This window comes from Felis catus, chromosome B2 (genome assembly GCF_018350175.1).
Source record: "Felis catus isolate Fca126 chromosome B2, F.catus_Fca126_mat1.0, whole genome shotgun sequence".
Classification (NCBI taxonomy): domain Eukaryota; kingdom Metazoa; phylum Chordata; class Mammalia; order Carnivora; family Felidae; genus Felis; species Felis catus.
The window spans coordinates 128,410,238-128,433,149 of NC_058372.1; the positions used below are offsets into that span (position 1 = coordinate 128,410,238).

At 40.3% G+C, this 22,912-nt stretch overlaps 1 protein-coding gene and 1 long non-coding RNA gene across 2 annotated transcripts in view; one reads left to right on the top strand and one right to left on the bottom strand.

Annotated features, from left to right (window-relative positions):
• HIVEP2 (HIVEP zinc finger 2) overlaps positions 1-22,912 on the bottom strand; it is a 203,285-nt gene that overhangs the window by 126,983 nt on the left and 53,390 nt on the right. The window lies entirely within an intron of this gene.
• LOC123385563 lies at positions 14,586-19,417 on the top strand. Its single transcript, XR_006598350.1, has 3 exons — positions 14,586-15,057; positions 15,601-15,973; positions 17,507-19,417. It is a non-coding gene; the product is annotated as an uncharacterized LOC123385563 (long non-coding RNA).

Here is a 22,912-nt window from a genome sequence, read left to right on the forward strand (position 1 = left end):
ATGTCCCAGCCACTCTGGATTAAGAGGAATTTACCATTTGTGTATACTGAATGAAGCATGATCGTACAGCATGAGGATCACACACTACGTGAAGAAACAAGGCTGTGATTGTCCTCAACACTAGCCCTTCCGATCGAGCCCATGACATTTTAAGAATAGCTTCTAAAAGGATGACAATAAATCAAGAATAGATGGGGTGTTCCCCAGCTCCTGATTTTTTTTAGGGTGACCAGTAATTCTTCCACTTGGGTAAGGAATGAGTAACATCCTTCTAAAACACTGACTTTTCAGGGATCTGACCAACAGCAAAAAAAAGAAAACATATTTGCACCAATCCCTGAGCAGTTAGCATGACTTTTGCTTAGAACAGGAGGACATACTGTACTTAAATTTACCCACTACAAATGGTTCCCCTCCACTCAGCCATTGCTATTAAAAGAACCAAGCTGTTCTGAAGACAAGCAGGAAGAGGATATCCACAAAGTGTAGGTGGGATATTTTCATAGAGCTTCTCTAAATTCCAAGTACCTGAACAAACCGAACCAAATTAAAACCCCAACTCAAGCTTTAACCCCAGTTAATAATAAAAACAATGTCCACCTATTTCTCTTTTCAGTTCTATGAATATATTTTTATAAAAAACTATTTTGGTAAGACTGCTTACAAACGTTTGCAAAAAAACCATGTCATCCTGAGTCTGAATTTCTTTTTCTCTTTTTTTTTCCGATTTTTTCCCCTAAAGTTCAGGCTTCATAAAGACACACCCAGTTGATTGCTTTTTAAAAATCTATTTTGTCCGTGTAAATTAGCAAAACTCTCCAAACATTTTTATTGTTCTGAAAGCAATGTTTTTTAAAGACACCATGCCCTTAGTGAGTTGTAAGGGATATACTGAGCAGGCCATATATGCTTGTACCGTAATAGCTGCCATAGGGATTCAAGACATAACTATAAATCATAGCCTCATGCTTAGGAGCTAACCACCTAGTTTAGGCAAGACGTGTATACATAAAACAAGTACATCCCTCTCTGAGCGGGATAAACAAAAGCAGAAAAACCCTTAAAGAATCTGGCTAGCATGGAAGAGAAGGAAGGACACTCAGGAGAGAATAGAATTAAGCCCTGAAGACCTGAAAAAACGGCCCATTCACAGGACATTAAGGAGGTCAGCTGGACTGATCAGAGGGCTAGAGGCGTGATAAGATATAAAGCTATCTAGGTGGGACAGGTTCAGAGGCCACCTGTCCTAACACCTTTGTTTTACAGATAAGGAAACTGGGCTCAAGGTAGTGAATGTATCAACAAATACTTTGGAGTACAATTTACTCTACCAAGCACTGAGATGCAAGGGTGAGTGACAAAATGTCATTGACCTCAGTGAGTCCATAGTGGGGACGGACAGACAGAAAAAAAATAAAACAAAACAAACAAACAAACAGAAACCCCATAAACAATTACATTGATTATTTCAGATTCTGGTAAGTTCTAGGAGGAAAATAATGTGATAAAAGGTAAACTGGGGATAGAGGGAAGAAACTGCTCAAACGTGGATCACAGCGGCCTGGCTGAGACTTGGACAAGAAGAAGCCATACCCAAGAAGATGTGGGTAAAGAGCATTCTAAACAGGAAAAACAGTAAGAGCAAAGACCAAGACAGGAACAACTTAGCAAGTTTAAGGAACAGCATGAGAGCCAATATGGTTGGAGCCTGACAGGGAAGGGGTGTGTGGAGGGGGTTATGCTGCAGGCCATGGTAAATAGCTTAGATGTTAGTCTAAGGGTAATGAAAATTTTTATCGGAAAATCTTTAGCAGGAGAATATATTATATAATTTATACTCCCTAGGCTACTCTGAGGAGGTGAGGGAAGCTAGTTAAGAGCTTTTGCAGCACATGAGGCCAGATGCTGGTGGCTTGAACTGAGGCTATGACAGAGGAAACATAAGGAGTCCCACTCAGCATTTATTTTGGAGACAGAGCCAAAGGACTTCCTGGGTGTTATGTGTGGCCAGAAGAAAAGAGACGGATTCTGGAACTTTGGCCTGACCAATGGGGAGCATGGTGGTTCTATTTATGGAAATGGGGAAAGCTAGGAGGGAGAGCAGAGTTGTAGTGGAGGGACACGGACAGTTCCCCTTTGACTATCATAACTTTGAGATCTTCATCAAACAGACAAGTGCACATACTGAGGAAGTATTGAAGTTGGCAACTCAGGAAAAAAGAATCCATTCATGGATATAAAACAGAAATTATCAGCATCTGCATGATATTTGAAACCATGTGATTATTGCTATCTTCTAGAAAGACAGTTTAGATAAAGAAGATAAAGGGATTGAGGACAGAGCCCTAGGGGACTATACCACTCAGGGGAATGCCAGCAAAGGAGACTGAAAAGAGGCAGTGAGTGACAGCAAAGCCTTACAACAAGGGTGTGCATGGAAGCTGGGAGAACCAAGCATTTCATTAAGCAAGGTGTGATGGTCAACTATTCCAAATGCTGTTAAGAGTTGAAAATATGAAGACACAGAAAGACCAGAGCCTTTGGCAAGATGTGTGGGAGGTGAGGAACTTGAGACATTAGTAGAGATTAAATGAATTTGAGGAGTGCTGATGAACAGTGATGTTTCCAGGCCAAGCAATCTGAAAGCAGGTCTCTGGATCCTAGTTCCTGTGCTGTGTTTTGACTCTAATCTCATCTGTGGACAGTAAAGACCCCTTGAAGAATTGTGAGCAGGCAGGCGGGCTGCTGAAAGAGAGTTACTATAAATGTAACCTGATAGTGGTGTAGAGATCAATTCAAGGTGGAAGATACATGGTCTACAGCTCCAGGGTGATAAGAGCCTGAATTTACTAGGCCAAGAATGGAGATGAATGGGCCACAGAGCACCTCTAAAGAACACATAGCACCAGAGCAAGTCACGATGACTTTCAACCAAGTGCCACTGGTAGCAGAAGTCATTTAACAAGGTGGGAGAAAATAATGTGGCAAAATACAAAATGGTTAAGTACTTTGGAAAAATGCCATTACGGTTTATGTTGCATGACATCTGCACTTTAAAAGATAGAGTAAAGATAACTACAAAAGTATTGACTTTCCATATTTCTGTTGATCTTTATCATATGAGTAGGCTTCTTTTATTATCGCCAATACTTTGAATAAAATATGTTAGTCTTCCTAACCATCTTTCACCTTATAGTACAGTCCAACATGTGTATTAACAAGCTCATAAAGTACATATATGCCTAATTATTTTTAATCAAGAATGTCACTTGGGTGGGGGATGGGCCAAATGGGTGATGGGCACTAAGGAGGGCACCTGTTGGGATGAACATTGGGTGTTGTATATAAGTGATGAAGCACTAAATTCTCCTGAAACCAATACTATACTATTACTATATGTCAACTAACTTGAATTTAAACAAAATCTTAGAAAAAATACATAAAGTGCCATATACTTAACTTTGTTGGCAAAAAAAAAAAAGAATGTCTCTTTAATTATTCAATTTTTATTAACAGACCACCTAATTGTAACTAGTCCCAGTGAAAAATATAAGTTCACAATATAAATCAGTATTTCCAACAAATACTCTAATAAATAAAAGTAATTAATTATGTAGAAGGTAAATAACACATTAACAGTTCAAAATTAAAATCCCACTTCAGAAGCATTTCCATTTAATGTTATTTACAATTTATATATCTTACTGCCTCCCTAAAATGCTTTACTGCCAATGTCCAAGGTGTATCTCATTCCAATATATTGTATATCATTACACCTTTGGTCCAATTAAAGAAAGTAAAGGGGAAAAATTCCAGAGCTTGGCAGCTGGATCCTTCATACTCCTCTCCCATACCTTTACTGGCCTTTTAATTCCAACACAAAAGGCACTAGAAAAATAAAAAGGTGGACCCCAGCCTAGTGAGGATCTAAGCGATTTTCCCCAGGAGAAACACACCATTACAAGTGGATGGAAAACATTGAGGATTATAAAACACTATTTTTTCTTAAAAAAAAAATTTTAACTGTTCCTCCTTAGCTTTTCTCAGGAAGAAGCACCCCTTAATCACGGAAATCCAATTTAAAGGATGCAGGGTCACAATTTCCAAACAGATGCTGGGATTTTCTGTGTGTGTGCAGGTCAAAGAGCACCCCAAAAGGCAATGCAGCACTCTCGGAATACGTAATTTAACTAACATGCATGCACATATTTCCTTCCTCAATCTTTATAGGAGTAGAGGCAATTCTTGATATCCTAGACAATTGTCAAGCATATTTTTTTATGTCACTTAAACTTCTGATGCAGTAAATTGTCTAAAATCACGCTAACAGACTAATTAATCAGCATTACTAACAAATTTTCCAGATTTTAATATGTAGTTCAAAACACAGCTCCACATCCTTCTATATACAGTATTTTCCAGAACTATTCATTTCTAAATAGTAACAAAGCTATACCTAAATTAATATAACAAGAGAATGCATTTAAAAACTTTTTCTTAAGTTTTATTTATTTATTTGCAGAGAGAGGGAGAGAGCATGAGCAGGGGAGGGACAGAGAGAGGGAGAGAGAGAATCCCAAGCAGGCACTATGCTGTTAGCATGGAACTCGACGCAGGGCTTGAACTCACAAACCGTGAGATCATGCATGACCTGGGCCCAAATCAAGAGTCAGACACTCAGTTGAGTGAGCCACCTCTGCACCCTGAGAATGCATTTGTAAACAAGTTTTCAGACCATGAGTTCCTCCAGGTGAAAATACAAAGAATGCTTCAGAAGCTACACATTATTGGAGAGGACAGTTGAAGGAAGAAGAGATGGTCCTGGCAGTGGTCCAAAGCCATCCCATAATCTAATGCAAGGTCAGTGGCAACCCTCTCCAAGTTCCGTAGGAGATGAGCAGGCACTGAGAATGACATCAGGGAAGTGCGAGAGTGTCGTCTGTACCTCCCCAGATGTCCTAGCGGGAGACAGACTTTTCCCTGTTTAAAGGAAAATCGGTCAGCAAATGTGTCTCAGTTGAGAGCTCTAGATGACAACTTTTGGGCAATGACAGGACAGTGACTATCGGGACACCAAGAGGCCTCTCTGCAATGCTAGAACTAGAGGCACAACACCTCCTCGTTCTAATTACAGAAATTAGAGGGGTAGGATGGACATGAGGTTCCACAGGCAAGGGGAAACCATGGTACGGTACAAAGCACCTTAAAGTTGAACTCAAAAGACCTGGCTTCTATTCCTGGCTGTGCCATTCATAAACTGTGTGGCCCCGGGCACGTCATTTAGTCTGTCTGATCCTTTATTATATGACTTATAAACGTAGGAAGAGAGCCGCATCTGCCCTGTCCACCCTATGGGTTTTGTAAGAATTCAGTGAGACTATGTATTTAGAAGCTCTTGGCAAATCATCAAGTCTCACGAAAATGGAGATTTCTCATTTTAGGCGGGAGCACATCCTTTAAACTGCAGGCGACGGGGAGCCAGGGGAGATTTGAGATCTTCACAGTAACTCATTAAAAATGGTATTTTAGGAAGATGAGGCTTGCAGTGGAATAAGGAATTAATTGATCACTGGTAGAGAAATCTGAGTCAGGAATACTGTCTAAAAGACTGTAGTAGACTAGGGGTGACATAGCAGAACCTTTCCAGGGTGGTTGAAACAGTCAGTAGGGGATTTTTTTTTTTTTTTTTTTTGATAAATGTGGATGTTGAGCATAAGGGATAAATATATCACAGATGAATGTTACATGAGCTACCATTAGAATCAATCCAGGCACTCAGTCCTTCAGCCCTCCACTAACACCCCAAACTTAACCCCATTGCTCTGTTGGACCTTCTCTTGCTCTTCCATCTCAAACTCAGACATCCACTTGCTAATGGCAGACCCCATTCTCAAAATGTTTTTCACTTCCTCACAGCTGCTGAGGAGGCTCTTTGCCCTCATGGTGACTTCTGGTCCCTTAATCTCAGGTCCCTTCCCAAGCCATCTGAACTTCAGCTGTTTTGGCAACCAGGGATCACAGAGTCAGACATTTCAGTAACACCCTCGCCAGCTTTCTACAATCTTTCCTCACAGCATCCCATCTGTCCTTCCCAGGCTCCCCTTCCAAACAGGGCTCACCCCACAGGCTGCTTTCACTGTTTCCCTGGGTTACATGGCAATGCCAGCAAAAAACCCTGAATTCCAATGAATTCTTTCAGGACAAGGACCATGTCTGTTCACTACTGTATCCACAGAAGCTAGCCCAGGGCCTGGCATCTAGAGCATCCTCAATGAGTGAAATTGATAATATTTGGAAATCTTATAATCCATCTGTTCTGTTTCTTCACTTTTCTTGGCTTCCACCTACCTCCTCACTGTTCCTCTTTATCAGGTTCTATTTTTCTTCCTATCCCCCCAAATAAAAGTATTTCTCAAGGTTCTAAACTCAGCTCTCTTACATTCCCCTTTTGTTCACCTTCAACAGAGACCAGTTCCCACCAACAAGCAGTAGAACATTGAGATATTTCAATTATTTTCACGAGGACCCAAATTCAACACTCCTGCTAAGGGTCCCACAACTTGAACTCTGCTCCAGGAGGGAAAGCTTCACCAAAAAAAAAAAAAAAAAAAAAAAAAAAAGACTCCAATGAGAAGGAACAAAGGTCAGAAAGGAATTGGACCCTCCCAGTGGGGACAACTGAGCCTCAAATGGGATTGACAGGCAAGCCTTTGCCACCAGACACAGTCACCAACGTGTCCTACATTAATGACAAAGAAGCCTCTTTTCTCAGGAATCATTACTTTCCTTTAAAAGTCCAGGTTCTCTGAGGCCTGAGAATGACCTTTAAAGTCATTTGGTGCCCTTCTTCTAAGACAGTCTTTCACCTAAAAGAGAAAGTCTGCTTCAGCACTTCATTACAAATGGGGAAAATGGACCCATGCCACTGAGACCCTAGTCCAAACCTGCCCCTTTAGCCTACATAGCTTTAACTCTGACTGGTTGTGCAGACAAAGTTCAGCCTGTAGTTGGGCTCCATATTGATTCCTCCTACCCATCACTGACCCGACACAACTCAAAGCCACATTCGTAACCGCAGGCTCCTCAGAGTCCTATCTGGACAGAGCAGTTACATAAAATCAACTCTGTCTTTTCCCCAATGGTTTTGCCTTTCTTTTCTCTGTTACTGGGACCCTCATTCCTTGAGCCACTGGAGCTCAAATCTCAGTAATCCTTGATGCCTCTAGTGCTCGGTTTGGATCAAGCATGGGACAGCGACCATCTTCACCCCATACTAGACTCAAGTTTCCTGTGTTTTTATCTTATCCTTTATGGTTAAAAAAGGCATAGATACTTTCTCATGGTTGGTAATATATGTTTCTGGTTTTTCTTAAACTTATTCCCTCAGGAGGAAGATAAATTATTTATTGGACTATGCTATGTGGTCTTATGAATACCTCTCAAACTCATATAAAACTAACCCAAATAACAGAAAGAAACCATTTTCAATATGATCTTACCTAGTTCACACAGGAGTCACGTTGTGATTTGACAGAAAATGAGGAACTTGTGGGCAATTAGTTATTTAAATATCTATAAATCTCCATGTCAAGAATTTTTAAATGGCCAGTAAAAAAATCTAAAAGTTTGGTAAGGGGGAATTGTTTATATAAAATTCTGCAGCCAGTGTATTTGGGAAGATGAGTGTAGATAATTCCAGCAACCTGCCTGACACATCACAAGAATTCCCCCACACATGTGCTTGGAAGATATTCCCATCCTTTAATTTTGAGGTGATGAGATAGCATCATGTAACTTTAGTAAGTCAGAAAAATGCCTTTGATGAAAATTCTTGGACTTAAGGTCCATCATTTGTATTTAAAATAAAATGGCCTCTAAGGTTCTGCTTTCAGGATAGTTAGACCCACACGAGGTTCTTTCTTTCATAGAAAATATATCTTCTTCCAGACTACGTGAAAAGAGTAGAATAAATTATTTCCACTACAAATACATTTATCTAAATCTACTGTTGTCTACACAGTGCCTTTCGTCTATCACTGAGCTCCCAGTCTCCTGTTCTATGAAAGCCCTTCCCTTTGCCCTTCCTGCCACTCAACAGGAACTTGTACCCTGCTGACTCGAATGATGACATCTTGTAGAAATCTGAGCACCTCACGGTGGATCCATGCATCAGTCGCTGAGGGACGCTGCCAACCTCTGTCACCGGAAGATTAAGACAACACATTTAAAGCTGCAAACATTGCCCTAACTAATTAGCAGTTTTGTTTCCATTATCGGGGCTGCAGGAGGACTCAGCCTAGCATCACCAAGCACTCTCCTAACATCATACATGTGAGGTTAGAGCCTTCCGGCTCCTCAGCCCCAACAAAGAATCTCCCAATGAGAGGTCTTGCCCTTTAGATGATGTAAAGACAATGTATAGTTTTGAGTATAAAGCTCATTGGTTTATGAGGCCTCAGAATCCTCCTCTGTAGATGATAACAGTAAGATATAAAACTTTTAAAAACTTGAACACTCATTGGGATGAATTCATAAAACTAAGGAATCCTTCAATGCTATTAATATACCAGTTACATAGGTAAGAAGTGGAAGAATCATTTACCAAATGAAATATTTTTACATTCTCCCCAAATGAGCTTTATAAGTGGGTCATTCAATTGTTCTGACACTATCATTTAGGTATTATCCTAATTGTAGGTGATTTTGAGGGTTTCTTTTTTCCTCCTTCTATGTTCCTACTGAAGCAACATACCTACAAGAAGGTAAAATTAAGTGTCATTATCACCTGAGTGTTTTAGATAGATTTGGTGTTTGCATCACCCTTGTAAGGCCTACAACATAATGAGAAACTTAGTTAAAGGATAACATATTAACCAGGAAACTCTATCGGCTGCACTGACCAAAGTCATACACCAATCACTCACACTGCATTGGAACGGTCTGGTTATCCATAAGCAATGAAAGTGTCTCCATAGAAACCAAGTATACAGTGGAATTCACTCGCGGTGAAGGATCTGCTTTCACAAAAAGACTTCAAGCCAAGATTTTGCTCTAAGTCAGGTTTACACATCATCATACACTGATATCATTAGACATTACACCTTTGGAATGTCACAGTCCTGAAGATTACAAAAAGCTCTGCACATGGGGAGGGAGGGGGAAAAAAAAAAAAAAAAGGTTTGGAAGAAAAGATTTGCATATGTAGTTATAAAAATACCGAAGCAGATTCCATGCTAAGCTCTGCCAAAAAGAGAATAATTACCATTGCCCATCAGCATGCAGCCTTGAAATTATATTCTCTTCTCCCGGCAGAAGCAGTCATCAGATTATCAAAATGAGGTTATCCTGACTAAACTCAAACAGTTCTTGTACGGAATAAGCACAATGCAATCAACAGACAAGCAGCGATTTCCCTCCCACATAAACTATAATCTTTTGTGAAATATATTTTTAATGAAGGATGCATAGCCCTCCTACATGTTTGGTTCTGCTCTCACACTCCTCCACATAAAAGCATACATACATTTTAAAGAGAAGGAGAAGAATTTTATAGCTTCTAATAACATCCCCTACAATGTGGGGCAAAAAAGGAACGCTTGCATCTGAACCCCCAAATGTATCTTTCTCATATAATGTTACTCTTACAAAAATAAAGCAAGTTACCAATGGCTCCTAGTATGCTGAAATAAGCACAAACAATGGGTCTCACCGAAATTTTAATGATTTCTTTCTAATTAGATGCATTATGAAGGCTTAATTCATTCAACTACTAATGACTCAAAACCCATGAAATTGAATTTTAAGCTTTCACCGATTTCATATTATAAATTGAGTCATACTGCTTATTCAAAGGGCAAGTTTTTGAAAGGTTTTTTTTTTTTTTTTTTTTTTTAGGTGAGGTTTATAGTTTTCTTTTTCCTTCAATCATCTAAATTTTAAATGTCTAACACTAAAACAATAGGACTGGAGAGTTGGATAGATTTTTACCATTAGGATAGCTAATTGGAAATGAGGCCAGAAAAGTAATTATGTATGCCCACGCCCACTCAATGGAATTGTAAGAGGCAAAAAAGATACAGATAAAAATCTCTCCACTAGAGCTTATTTACCCCACACAGCACCTGTTCCAGGGCACTAGGCTCTGGGATATATTTTTGAATTCCGTTCCTAGGAGCCAAGCCATTAAGAAATTAGTTACAGTGACAAGTAACCTTGATAATCTGTTACATCAAGGGGCTATGCCTTCATTCTGGGAGGGGGGCAGGGGGCGTTGGTTAAAGCCAAATCAATAAATGTTATTTTTCCATAAAGAATAATCTTAAAAGATCAAAAAACCAATTTTGCCTAATGCTTAAATGATGTAATTGCTTTACTCTAATAGGAGTGTTTTAATTTTGTCTAATTGTCATTTAAAAAGCAAAATCATCACTGAAAAGACAATCTGCAAAACACTGGCAAAGCAGAGTTTGTTTGACTCACAGGTGTACCTCGGCCCATCAGCATGGAACCTGGTCTGTTTTAACTTAGCCAGAGGTCAAGAACTACTCAAACAAAGCAACATCAAGGGAAGACGGAGAGGAAGAGGCAAAAAAAGAGAGAGAGAGAGAGAGAGAGAGAGAAAAGAGGAAGAAAAGGAAGAGATGAGAAGACAGGACTTGGAAAAAAAAAGTTTAGGAGATGGATTTGCACATCGGAAGCGAATGGAGCCGATGGGGCTGAAATGCTGGTTACTCAATCTCCATAGCCAGTTCGGGAGCCCCATTCTCACAGGTGTACAAAAGACATGGGGAATGAAAATCCATTTCCACACGTGTCCGCCAATGCCCGGTTCTACTCCGCAAAGCATGTGGATGTGAGGCGCAGGCTAACTTTCAGAATCACCTCCAAACATATCTAGGTGAAAGACAATACGGATTCCTGCCTATCACTACGAATGCCGGCACACCTTTCAATTCAAAGCCCCTGTTGTACACAGGATCATAATAGTCCAGTCTCCCGTGGATAAAACCTGGCTAGCTGATCTGAAAAAACAAAACCCCAACTCATTAATGGGAACTCAGTGCCTTCCCCGGCCAACCCCACAGAGTCCCTGGGTGTCTCCATGGCAAGGTTCTGACTGTCCGCTTTCTCAGGTTCCGGAAATGCACCTTTCCCCACACCCAGCCTCTCAGGGCTAAGGAACCAGCTGAGCCAGAATTGCCGCTGTTCACAAAAGGAATTCCCCCTCCCTTCCCCTCCTTCTCCCTCCCCTTTCTTCCTTGTCCCTCCTCCCATCATCCGCTGGTGAATAATATCACTCTGCTACCTGCCTGGATCAACACCGTGAGCCCCTGTCTTCAAGCATTCAGAGAATTTAACAGCCTGGAAATTCCTGTTGTCCGTTCGCTGAGGTCACAGATAAAACTAAACAACAGCCGTGGTTCCCATCAATCATAAGTCACTCACTGATAGAATGTATGGTAGGAGACCTGATGTAAGCAAGTAACCAGAGAAAATACCCACTGATGACGCATATCCAGGCATAAAAATAGTTACAGGGCCCTCAAAGGGATTATTCAACAGCCTACATTTAGACTTTCTTACAAGAGACCTGAAGTCAACGTGCAGCAGTTAAATGGCTGGGGAGAGCTGAAGCTTTCTTTAAGCTTCCTCAACAGACATAACCACAAATAGCTGGTTGAAATAAGCGCCTGCAATAACAAGCTGTTTAGTAAATTTTAACACAACTTTATAAGCATTAAACCGCACCGCCAACTATCTTATAAAATGCCACGTAATCCTCTCTTTTATTCATGTTCTCCTTCACACAACAATTCCTCTTTTTCAAAGCAAGCTCCCCAGACATTAATACTTAATTGGTCCAAAGAAAGATCATACCCACTGCCTTCCAAATAAACGTGAGAAAAATAACATAAATTGCAGTTCTGCATTTATATCCTTTTAAAACACGCTTTTAAGTAGAGCTAAGCTTAATTATAAGTTTCAGCAACGAAACTGAGGTTTTGCATACCATATTTGCAATTATATTTTTCCTGAATTGATCATTTATAGAAACACCTATTACGGTATCGTACACATAGTAGGCATTATTACTGTCTGCCAAGTAAGTGAATGAATAAATGAATCAATCAATGAAATGTTACGTACAAATATTTTAACTGCGTGACAAGTAAGATGGTAACTAAGACTGAAATCCTGGCTTTTTATTTTATGAGGAGGAAGCTAACTTTTTACATGTGCAACAATTTTAATAGTTTTCAAGTCATCTGTTCTCTTTTTCCTCCCACTCGAACATATGCACAGTTACCCCACATAGAAAGGGCTTTCACATGGCTTTCCTATTAGAAAATACTGGATTTTTACACATTTTAATATCTGAATATATAAAAATGTTCCCTTCCCAATTTCCTTTAAGCAAATGTGCTGACACAAGGAACAATCAAGGCAACTGTCAATGACAGAACCCAAAATGCTGCCTTCGACCTTGCATACCGCACTTGTTAGCCTTAATTACCGCTCCCTTCCTAAGAGTGGACAGATTTGCATTGTTACCCAGTTAACTACTAGCTGCAGAACGTTTCTCTGTGATAGAATTTATCTCAGTGCTTCATGATATTAACTCTCCTGCTCACACAATTGGCAAACACCTATTAGCAACATTGCTATCACTTTTGACAAATGTAAGGGCTTTATTCTAGAGGGTAGTTTTCCGGCAACAGTAACCAGATGACATTTTTCTTCCTATACCGGTAGGTTCTACATCACTTTCCTCAAGTATGATAACACTGCTATAAATACAAGTGAAAATTATTTTTAGTACTAAGATTTCGCAAAGCATTCACGTTTCTCTCCTGTGCATATGTGTCAACAGTATGTGGCCTAGTTTAAGGAATCGGAAATGTTCACTAGTGCCCTCTAGTTGAGCACGGCTAAGGCAATTTTCAAGGAACACATGTGCATCTACATCACCCACTGGCAAAAACTGCAAAGTTCCTAACCAGCAACAGTTCAGCAATTAATTACTCACATAAAATGTGAGATAGTAAAACAAATTCGATCTAGGGTCTATTTTCTTTCATAAGGCTTCATTATTCAACTTTTGAAAGTGAATAAAGAAAAAAATTTAAAACGGGGAAAAAGTCAAAAAGACAAGATAAGGAGGCATATTTGTATTTGCTGAAGAAGAGGGAATGTACTTAACTGATTCAGAGACCAAAAATGTTTCCTGAATTTCACAGAAGCTCATGTTTTTAAATAGCTCAAAAACTAGACAAGGCACCCAGAAATAATCAGGTTTCACCACGCATGATGCATTTGACAGCCTTCCGTCATGGTGATCTATGCTGCTCAAGTCTGAATTGAGGATCCTCAGATAATTTCAAAACAAAGCCAATCTCCAAAGCAGGCACTGTTTCAAATTGCACAGACATAACCTATCGATCCAGAGATCACAGATTGAGTTCCATAAGAAATTATTTCCATCAGCACTCTTGGTTTCAGTAATTCCACACCTATTAAAATTTATTATCAGCAGCACAACTAATATTTTTTAAAGAAAATAGAACTTCCTTACCCTAGAGTAAAAGCTATGCTATTATTATAATTAGTTAAATCTGTGACATTATTTTCTGCTGCAATGAAGAAGTTAAACAAACCACTGCTTAAGATTAAGAAATGGCAGGGGCACCTGGGTGGCTCAATAGGTTAAGTGCCGGACTCTAGATTTTGGCTCAGGTCATGATCTCACGGTTCATGAGTTCAAGCCCCGAATCAGACTCTGCGACCACAGTGTGGAGCCTACTTAGAATTCTCTCTCTCTGCCCCTCCCCAGCTTGCACATGCACACGCTCTCTCTCTCTCTCTCTCTCTCTCTCTCTCTCTCTCTCTCTCTCTCTCAAAGTACATAAACTTATCCCTGCCCCTCCCCAGCTTATGCTTTCTCTCTCTTTCTCCCCCCCTCCTCAAAGTAAATAAATAAAAAAGATTAAGAAATGTCAAAAACTATGTGAAGGAGCACTTCCTAACTTTTATCTTTTTGAAATATCCAACAACACAATCAATCACCCCGTCACTAAATTAAGACCAGATTATTTACTTATCTGGATAGAACTGGGGAAGGGGGTGGATATACTGAGGATAATATAGCAAAAATATCTGCTTTTTCAACACTAGGCTCTCTAGAAGCCATATTTATATCCACCCTCTATGTCACTAATAGAATCCCATAATAATAAATCTTCTTTACATGCTGTGACTCTGTAAAAAATGGGAAAATACATCCCTCGTTCATAGCCTGGGCAGCCTAGGACACACCCAACACATTCAGACTGTAAGGTTAGTTCTCCCTTTTAGTCTCAGCATTAAGGCACGATTCTGTTTTATTTTCAATTTATTTAATCACATACTTAAAATGTCTCAGTGTTTAACAGTGGCCTTTCCCACTTGGCAAATATGATTGCTTTCTGGACATTTTATGGACTCATGGTCAGTTAAGTCATTGTCCCCACCCTTTCCCACATCACAATGCATCTCCATGAGCGCATGTGAGCACACGCACACGCACACACACACAACATTTTCCTCACACTTAATCTCCTTTGATGAGGCCAAACATTCACCAAACATCGAAGGCAAACATGTAAGAGTCATCTTTAACTTCTTGCCCTCAGCTCTAATCATCAAAGCCTGACAATGTTACCAAGTTACCCCCCTCTCCCTTGTCTGCCTTCTAACTTTACCACCATGACTTCAGTCTTAGCCTTCAACATCCCTTCCCCTAGGGAAAATACAATAACTATCCCAGAAAATGCTCTACAGTACCAAGAGTAACTTTTATAAAACATAAATCTGACCGTGGCATTCATCAGATTAAGCCCTTCAATGACTCCTGGTTGCATCAGAGACCACCCTACCCCATCATAATTATTTGTTATGTGTCTGAACTCTATTTGGTTTGGAGCTGCTTGAGATCAGAGGCTGTGCTGTGCTGGCTGTTTCATCTCCAGCTCCCAGCAGAGCGACCGCCCGCACATCTGCCGAACTGAAGTGGACTGAATGGTAGGACAACACATTGACAATTTTAACTGCTGATGTAGTCAACTAGACCACATAGAGAGACAGCATGGCAGACCAGTGGGTTCAACCCAGAGCCAGCTCAGGCAATTACATAATCTCTTTAAACCTTAGGTTCCCAACCTATGAAACAGCCTCAGGACAAAACAGAGTAACATACATTATGTGCCTATGACAACAGCTGGCGCTTATTGAGAAGGTGCTCAATAAATGATACCTATAATTATGTATTAAGTAGAAATGTATAGCAGAATAATTTCATTTCCAATAATCAACTATACATACATACATACATACATCAGACAGCAAAATTATCTGTTTCAGTGCTATTGACTAGATACACATCCATATATCTGTGCTGTGCAGCACCATATGGGTAGCCAGTAACCATATGTGGCTGGTGTGACTGAGGAGCTGATTTTTTAATCTTAATTAATTTAAATGTAAATAGCCCCATGAGATCTGGGGACCACCTTATTGGACAGTGAAGATTTATTTCCACTCTAACATCAGTGTTTCCCCCTTTAGGTGCTGTCTCCTCTGCTTCCACTCAAATCAGTTTTTTTGCAAGGTTCAAGTGTCAGGGTCAATACTTCTCCTCCTGTTAAAAAATCAGACCTAAAATAACTAACTCTATCCAAAAAGATGTAGTCCTGAAGTATGAGAAGATCATATGGCAGAGTTCCACACAGAGTATTCAGTTGAGTGAATGTGTTAATGAAAGAAATGAATGAAGATACGGTCCAGGGAATGGAGCCCCCAACACAACGCAGCAAGGAAGATTACAGTGGCAAGTGCACAGGATCTGGACGCCCAAGACCTTGTTCCAAATCCCAGCTCTGCCATTCATGTTCCATGAGGTCTTGGAAAAAACCTCTGGCCTCCTATCTGTCAAATAAAGGTAATATTCATTGCAATTCACAAATAACTATAATAATCAAATAAGTCAGACATACAAATAGTAGTGCAAATGGTATAACTGAGAAAGCTGTAAAGATAACATTTAAATCTGTACCTTCTGTATTATCACAGTACATACTGTCCTATAAATATAAGGTGCACTATACATATGTCTTGACAATTTGGGTAAATGCCCATAGGGAGAGACTAATAATTTCAAGAATGATTACACTTCCACTTGTACTATAATAAAAGGATTCATTAATTCATTGTAATCATAGCCATAGTATATAGTCGACCGGACACCAAGATCAGACAATATTGAAGTCTGCCTTTGAATATACGACCTGTCTCCTTTATTATACCATACATGCTACATGGGCAGGGTCTGCAGCCTTATTTGGTAATAAGTGTTCACTTCTGCTCTGTACTCTCACCTTCTTAAACTCATCCTCTGGACAGCTCAAGACAGGTCAATAATTCTATTACTCCCACTATTTGGAAAAGCAAAGAAATAATACAGTTAGTAGGTAAAACTCTCAGGTTAGTAACTCTGTCTAGAGTTCTCGCCATCAATCTCCAGGCAATTTCATGGTGTTTCACATTTCCAAAAGAGAATCCATATTTGTGTTCATGTGCTCCTACAGGAAGAATTTTAACTAAATATTAGGTATCACACAAGTACCTATTATTATGTAGTGTAATAATATAGAAGGTAGAGATTTAAATGCTATCTGTATAAGTTTTGCAGTTACATTTGCACTATTACGTGTATATATATAATTTTATATTGGTTAATATTAATATATAATTTAATAGTTTAAAAAAGTGTTTCTACCTGCACTCACTTTGCAGATCCTTATAATCCCTTGCAAAGAAGGTAAGTATCAGGTGGTATGATCCTCATTTCTGGGTAAGGAAAGAAGGGCTTGGAGAGTCCCTGACTCTGGACCATGCCTCTGCAGTATACTGGACAGCAATGACGTGGGTACTTGGGCTGTGGGTCCACATGTATTGCCAACTAGCTGAGTAACTTCAGGTAAGTCACCCAACCTCTCTGGACCTCACAGAATGTGAGTCTGTCACAGATACAACCTCGCTGTTAAAACGCTATCATTCTGCAACTCGGCTCCTTCAGGAACACTGCTGAGACAAGGCTCCAGATAGTCTAAGTCCTTGCTGATTCTCTGTCCCCTCTCATACATCGTACTGCCTCTTCAGATATCTCACTGCTTTTTCACAGTTGAACAAATTGGACCTAATTAAGGAGTTCATTCCATTTGTTTGTTGGTTTATCTTTAGAGAGCATTAGGCCCTGCTTATTCTCTGATTGCCTGGCTTATGTACAGCCAGTAAAAACATTCTTCTACCAAAAAGGCTAGCAAGACAGACGTGTGTAGGTACAAGGGGTCCCGGGAAAGAGTGTGTGTCCTCCTATGACTCCCTCACATCACTGCCACGCTTTCACTTTGGGAATGGAAGATGGGTGCTTCTTTCGCTGGCCTTTAATATCTTTTTCATTTTTGTTTTTCAGAGCAACAGCACTAAACCCAAGGCTGATAGGAAGACAGGTTCCAGCATCCGGGCCCGGGGACAGGGTCACAATTACTTTAAAGCAATTTAAGTGGCCCTGCAAGAAACTTTCTACCATGGGCAGAAGGCAAGTCCAGAAGCCGTAATGGCTGAGGGGGCCTGACTAACAGTGGCTCTCGGGTACCCATGTCCACAGACCCCCTCTGCTGGCACAGATAAAGCTCTTCCTACATCTCTGCTGAGGCAGGTGCCAGAGAAATAAGCAACCTGACCCCCTGAAGAGTCTTTGGAGCCTGGCAGTAACCTGAGCTGCTCTGGGTTATTTTTGCTGAGAGCTAGTGGTTCTTAAAGGGACTGTGTTCTAAGTGCATACGTCCAGACACAGAATGCCAACCAGTGAAAAGACCAATGTGACGAACCTATCTTAATCAAACATTGTTGATCGAAAGGCTGTAACAAATCAGTGAGAAGACATGTGAGCAATATTTTAAAGGGATCAATCGTAATATGCTGTGATACAACATCATTGGTTTAAAAAAATGGTAATGCTGAATAACCCAAAACCGCATTGGTTCCAATTGTAACAAGAAAGCAGGCATTCCCCAAGGCTCTGTCCTCAGTGCTGGACTGCCACTCAAGTCTGGGAACAGAGACTGGAGAGGGAGATGGTTGCCGACACTGTGCCTTGACAGTTACCACCCTGTTTCGATGCTCGCTATGCCCTTGCAAGTATAATAATCGGAGGAAAAAGAAAGTGGAGCTCGGCGAGCCTTCATCACTCACTCAGAAGTTACATAATGGCTGATTGCGGGCCCCTTCCACCTTCTACCTGAAAGGCGAAGATTCCGAAAGCGAACACCCCATTCAAAAACAATTCTCGAGAAACAACTAGTCCTTTCATTCCTTGCCCCACATCCCCAAACTGGCCCAGGAAGAACAAGAATAATCCAGTAACTAGGAAAGTGGGATCTGGAGTCACAAGCACTCAGATTTGTAAACCTAGTCCACCGCAAATTCGCCGGGTGATCTTGGTCAAGTCAGTTACAGTTCCCGAGCCTCAGTGGCAGTAACAGCAACACCGACATCATCAGACTGTTTGGGAGATTAAATAAGATCATCGTGTGTGTATTGTACGTGGAAGGGTGCCTACACATGGAACCCTTCAGGTAAACAGTTGCTATTATTAGTTGTATTAGTATTCCTATTCGGCAAGTGTGTAATTCAAGTTGCCTTGATATTTGGCAATGTCTAATCATAAGAAAAAGAATGTATCAGCTGGTTGTTGGGCAGGTACTTTACAGACATGATCTCCAGTGCTCACAAAGTTTGCCAGGCAAGTAATTCTACTCCCCTTTGCACATGAGGGACATGAGGCTCACAGAGGTAGCGTAACTTGCCCGAGTTACAACGAGTAAGTGACAGAGCAGGGATTTTAACTCGGTTCTGACTTCAAAGCCTGTATTCCTTTCACTCAGTTGAGAAATAGTCAGGGAACAGCATGGAGAGTAGAGGGAAGAACTCTCAGGAATAAGAACCTGTTCCTCAGATCAGTCACATAACCTCTCAACCAGTTTCCCCTTCCTGATATGAATGTTTTTGTTGTTTGGTCTTATCACTGCAGCAAGGGACCCATCCAGCGTCGATCTACAGGTAATTCTACAGAGAATAATAAAGTTTTCTGTAAACCTATTAAAACTATATTAAGTGTTCATTTCTGAGCCACAAATCTTTATAAATTCGTAAGCTCCATATAATATAAATCATGGAAAAAACACACAAATGCTTAACATTTTACAGTTCACGAAGCATTTTCACAAACATTAGCTCATGTAATCAACTTACTCGGCAAGGTGGCTATGTGCCTGGTTCTCAAGTAAAGAAACTGAGGCACAGGTTAAACTAATTGCCTACAGTCATATAGTCAAGAAATAGTAGGGTCAACACGTGAATATCCAGGTTTCCTGATATCATATCTATGTTCCATCCATTATGCTATATCTGTCTCTAGAAAAATACCAGTCTCTTTTCGTGTGTGATCTGTCATGCTTAGAAATATATCAAGGTATGATCTCCTATTAGCATTCCTTTCTGTCCTTCATGCACTATATTCTACTAATGCTCAAAAATACAGTTTCAGTTAACTGCTATGCTATTTCTTAATATAGCATAATATCTACCCAAGAAAACCAACTCCAGGGGAACTTCCCAAAGCTTGAGTGTCTGGGGGACGGGTCATGTCTCACTTGTCGCTATAGAGCCTGGAGCATCTTACTGCATTTAGTAGGAGGTATTCAATGATTTAATTAAATAAGGCTCAAGAGTACTATAACTTTATAAAAGCATATATATGTCCAAATTTTGAATAACGTTTTGTTTTTAATTTGGGAACTTTTAACAGAAAACTTGGCAATACAAGTTATGTTTTGGGATAACAGCAATTATTTTTTAAATATAATTTATTGTCAGATTGGCTTCCATACAATACCCAGTGCTCATCCCAACAAGTGCCCTCCTCAATGCCCATCACCCACTTTCCCCTCTCCCCCACCCCCATAAACCCTCAGTTTGTTCTCTGTATTTACGAGTCTCTTATGGTTTGGCTCCCTCCCTCTCTGTTTGTAACCTTTTTCCCCCCTTTCCCCTCCCCCATGGTCTTCTGTTAAGTTTCTCAAGATCCACATATGAGTGAAAACATATGGTATCTGTCTTTCTCTGCCTGACTTATTTCACTTAGCATAATACCCTCCAGTTCCAGCCACATTGCTGCAAATGGCCAGATTTCATTCTTTCTCATTGCCAAGTAGTATTCCATTAGGGATAACAGTAATTAAATATCTACAATGTGCCTCATACTGTTCCAAGTGCTTAAAATTATTAACTTATCATTTTATTTATTCCTGGCAAATATTCTGTGGGTAAGCACTAGTATTATTTCTCTTTCCCAGATGAGGAAACTGAGTCACATTAACTTTTCCAAGGGTATAGAGCTGTTAGTGGCGTAGCAATAATTTGAACCCAGGCCCTCTGGCATCTAGAGTTGAGACCTCACTTAATCTTACAACACTTAATCTTTACTACTGCTGCTGGAGGCAGCAGTAGTAAATCGTCTTGAAGACTGAAGGTTGTCTTGATAATTCCCCCGCATAATCTGATATTCAGGAGAAAAACAAAATTATCCAACTTAATTGTTTATATTAACGGTCCTGTTCCATAACCAAAACGTATCACAAGTAGTATACCCATCACATCACAATTTAGAAGGTTGTTGGAAAAATGCAACTTATAGCTACATTTTAATTTTAATATGTGTAGTTTGAATGTATAGCCAATTTAGTTCTTCATGGGTTGTTGTGGGTGTTTTTTTTTTGTTTGTTTTTTTTTTGTTTTTTTTTTTTTTTGAGAGAGACAGAGACAGCACGAGTGGGGCGGGCAGAGAGAAAAGAGAGAGAAAGAATCCCAAGCAGGCTCCATGCTGCCACTGCAGAGTCCAATGCTGGGCTCGAACCCATGAAGCCGTGAGATCGTGACCTGAGCCGAAGCCAAGAGTCTGAGCTTAACCGACTGAGCCACCCAGGCGCCCTCTTTGTGGAGTTTTGATATTTTTTGCATACAATCTTACATACTTCACATGGTTTTTCCTTTGTAATCTTAAAATGGCTACGATTCTACCTAGCATCCATTGAAATTTGCCCCTTAAAACAGAGATTCGTAGAGAGATTACTTCAGAACTTAAAGTCTTATCTCTTTTCTTGACTTTACCCATCTTATTTTTTCCTTTTCTTCTTCTTTTCTATTTTCCCTTTTCTTCTTCTTTTCTATTTTCCCTTCCTTTGTGTTTATTTTATTGCTTTGTCACAATGACTGAGGCTGGTGCCCAGCAGTAATCTTCCAACGCTAGAAGTTTCTCAAGTTGAGTCCATAAACAACCCCATACATCACTCGCTCCAGGAATGAGCCCCCAAATCTACTCTCAGCAAGTTGCCCAGGTGAGTTCTATACATTCTGGGATAAATCACAGGATTTTCGATCTGCCGTTTCCCACAAGCCGTTCTTCTACTGGAGGCTTTTCTTTTTAGCAATACCTATGTGCCAGTTTTATGAAGATGTAAAGCTCACCCTCTAGATTCAGCTGAGTGTCACACAATATGCACTTTATGTACTGAATTTAAAGCAAAGATTTTAGCACACTCTATTATTTATTTCAGTGTGTAGCAATGAGGAGACAAGTGACTGTTGGATCAAATGAGGACTCCAAGTGGATCAAATGAGGGCCACAAATATAAGTGCTTGAAGGGAAATGCCCCATCTGTGTCAGCTGAGGTTGCTGATGTAACAGATGTTTATTTTCAGCAGTTTATTTTAGTGTAAAACCTGACCCTTTGGGTCTCTGTATTTATCCTATATTGTCTAAAACCAACCTTACTGAACCATCTAGGAACCAATGGTCGACCCAGAAATAAAAGGTACAGCATAGGAAATAAGAAAAACAAACAAACAGTGGCAGAGAAAAACACTCACATGAAACTTCTTCAGAAGTCTTCATTTCATGGGACATATGTATTAACTAACAACGCAGGAGATAAGCTAAAACTTAAAACGTGACCTCTTTTAAGAGGTGCTTTGCTTAAGTGTTTGATCATTTTCCACAAAACCTCACAAGGAAATCTGATCTATTTGGGTCAATACGACAGGCTGCTCCAGTCAATCTTGTCACATCCCCTAGCCTGTCTCATTCACATTCTATTGTTTTTCAGCCTCACAGAAACACCCAGTTCCTCAACAGAACCACTTCACCTTTTCCTTGCCAGCATCTCAACTCTTTTGTCACCTTGTCCTTCACGATACCCGCCCTAAAATGGATCACACCTTCAAATCACTGCCCCTTCCCCCTCCTCCCCCTGTTCAGAGCGGCTGAGGAGAATCCATCATGGAGACAGAGCTACTCCTGCCGACCCCTCTGAAGGGTAGCGTCTTCACCTCCTAACACTCTAGTCAGTTCGCTCTTCCTCCAGAGACAACTCTGAATGTTCCCCCATTTTCTTCAATATTATCCAAATTTCCTAGAGAAATAACTCTGCCTTCTCACACACAAAAACAAATAATAAAATAACCAGGGTTTCAAGGGAAAATGTCCTCAACATACAGTTTCTACCCATAAACTCAGTAGCACACCTCTGTACCCGACCCTCTTTTTGCCCCAACCAGTCCTTCCTAGAGCTCAGAGCACTTTGACAGTTCCAGGATTCTGCTCAATCAATCATCATCTTGCCTTTATACCGCTACCTTTCCCTCTCCAGTGCCTCTATACTGTCAGCACAGATAAAAAGGTTCACAGCTATATAAAAATGTTCTCTGGGTCCCACATCTGAATCTGTTTATCATCTCACTCCTCTTAAGCACAGCCAAG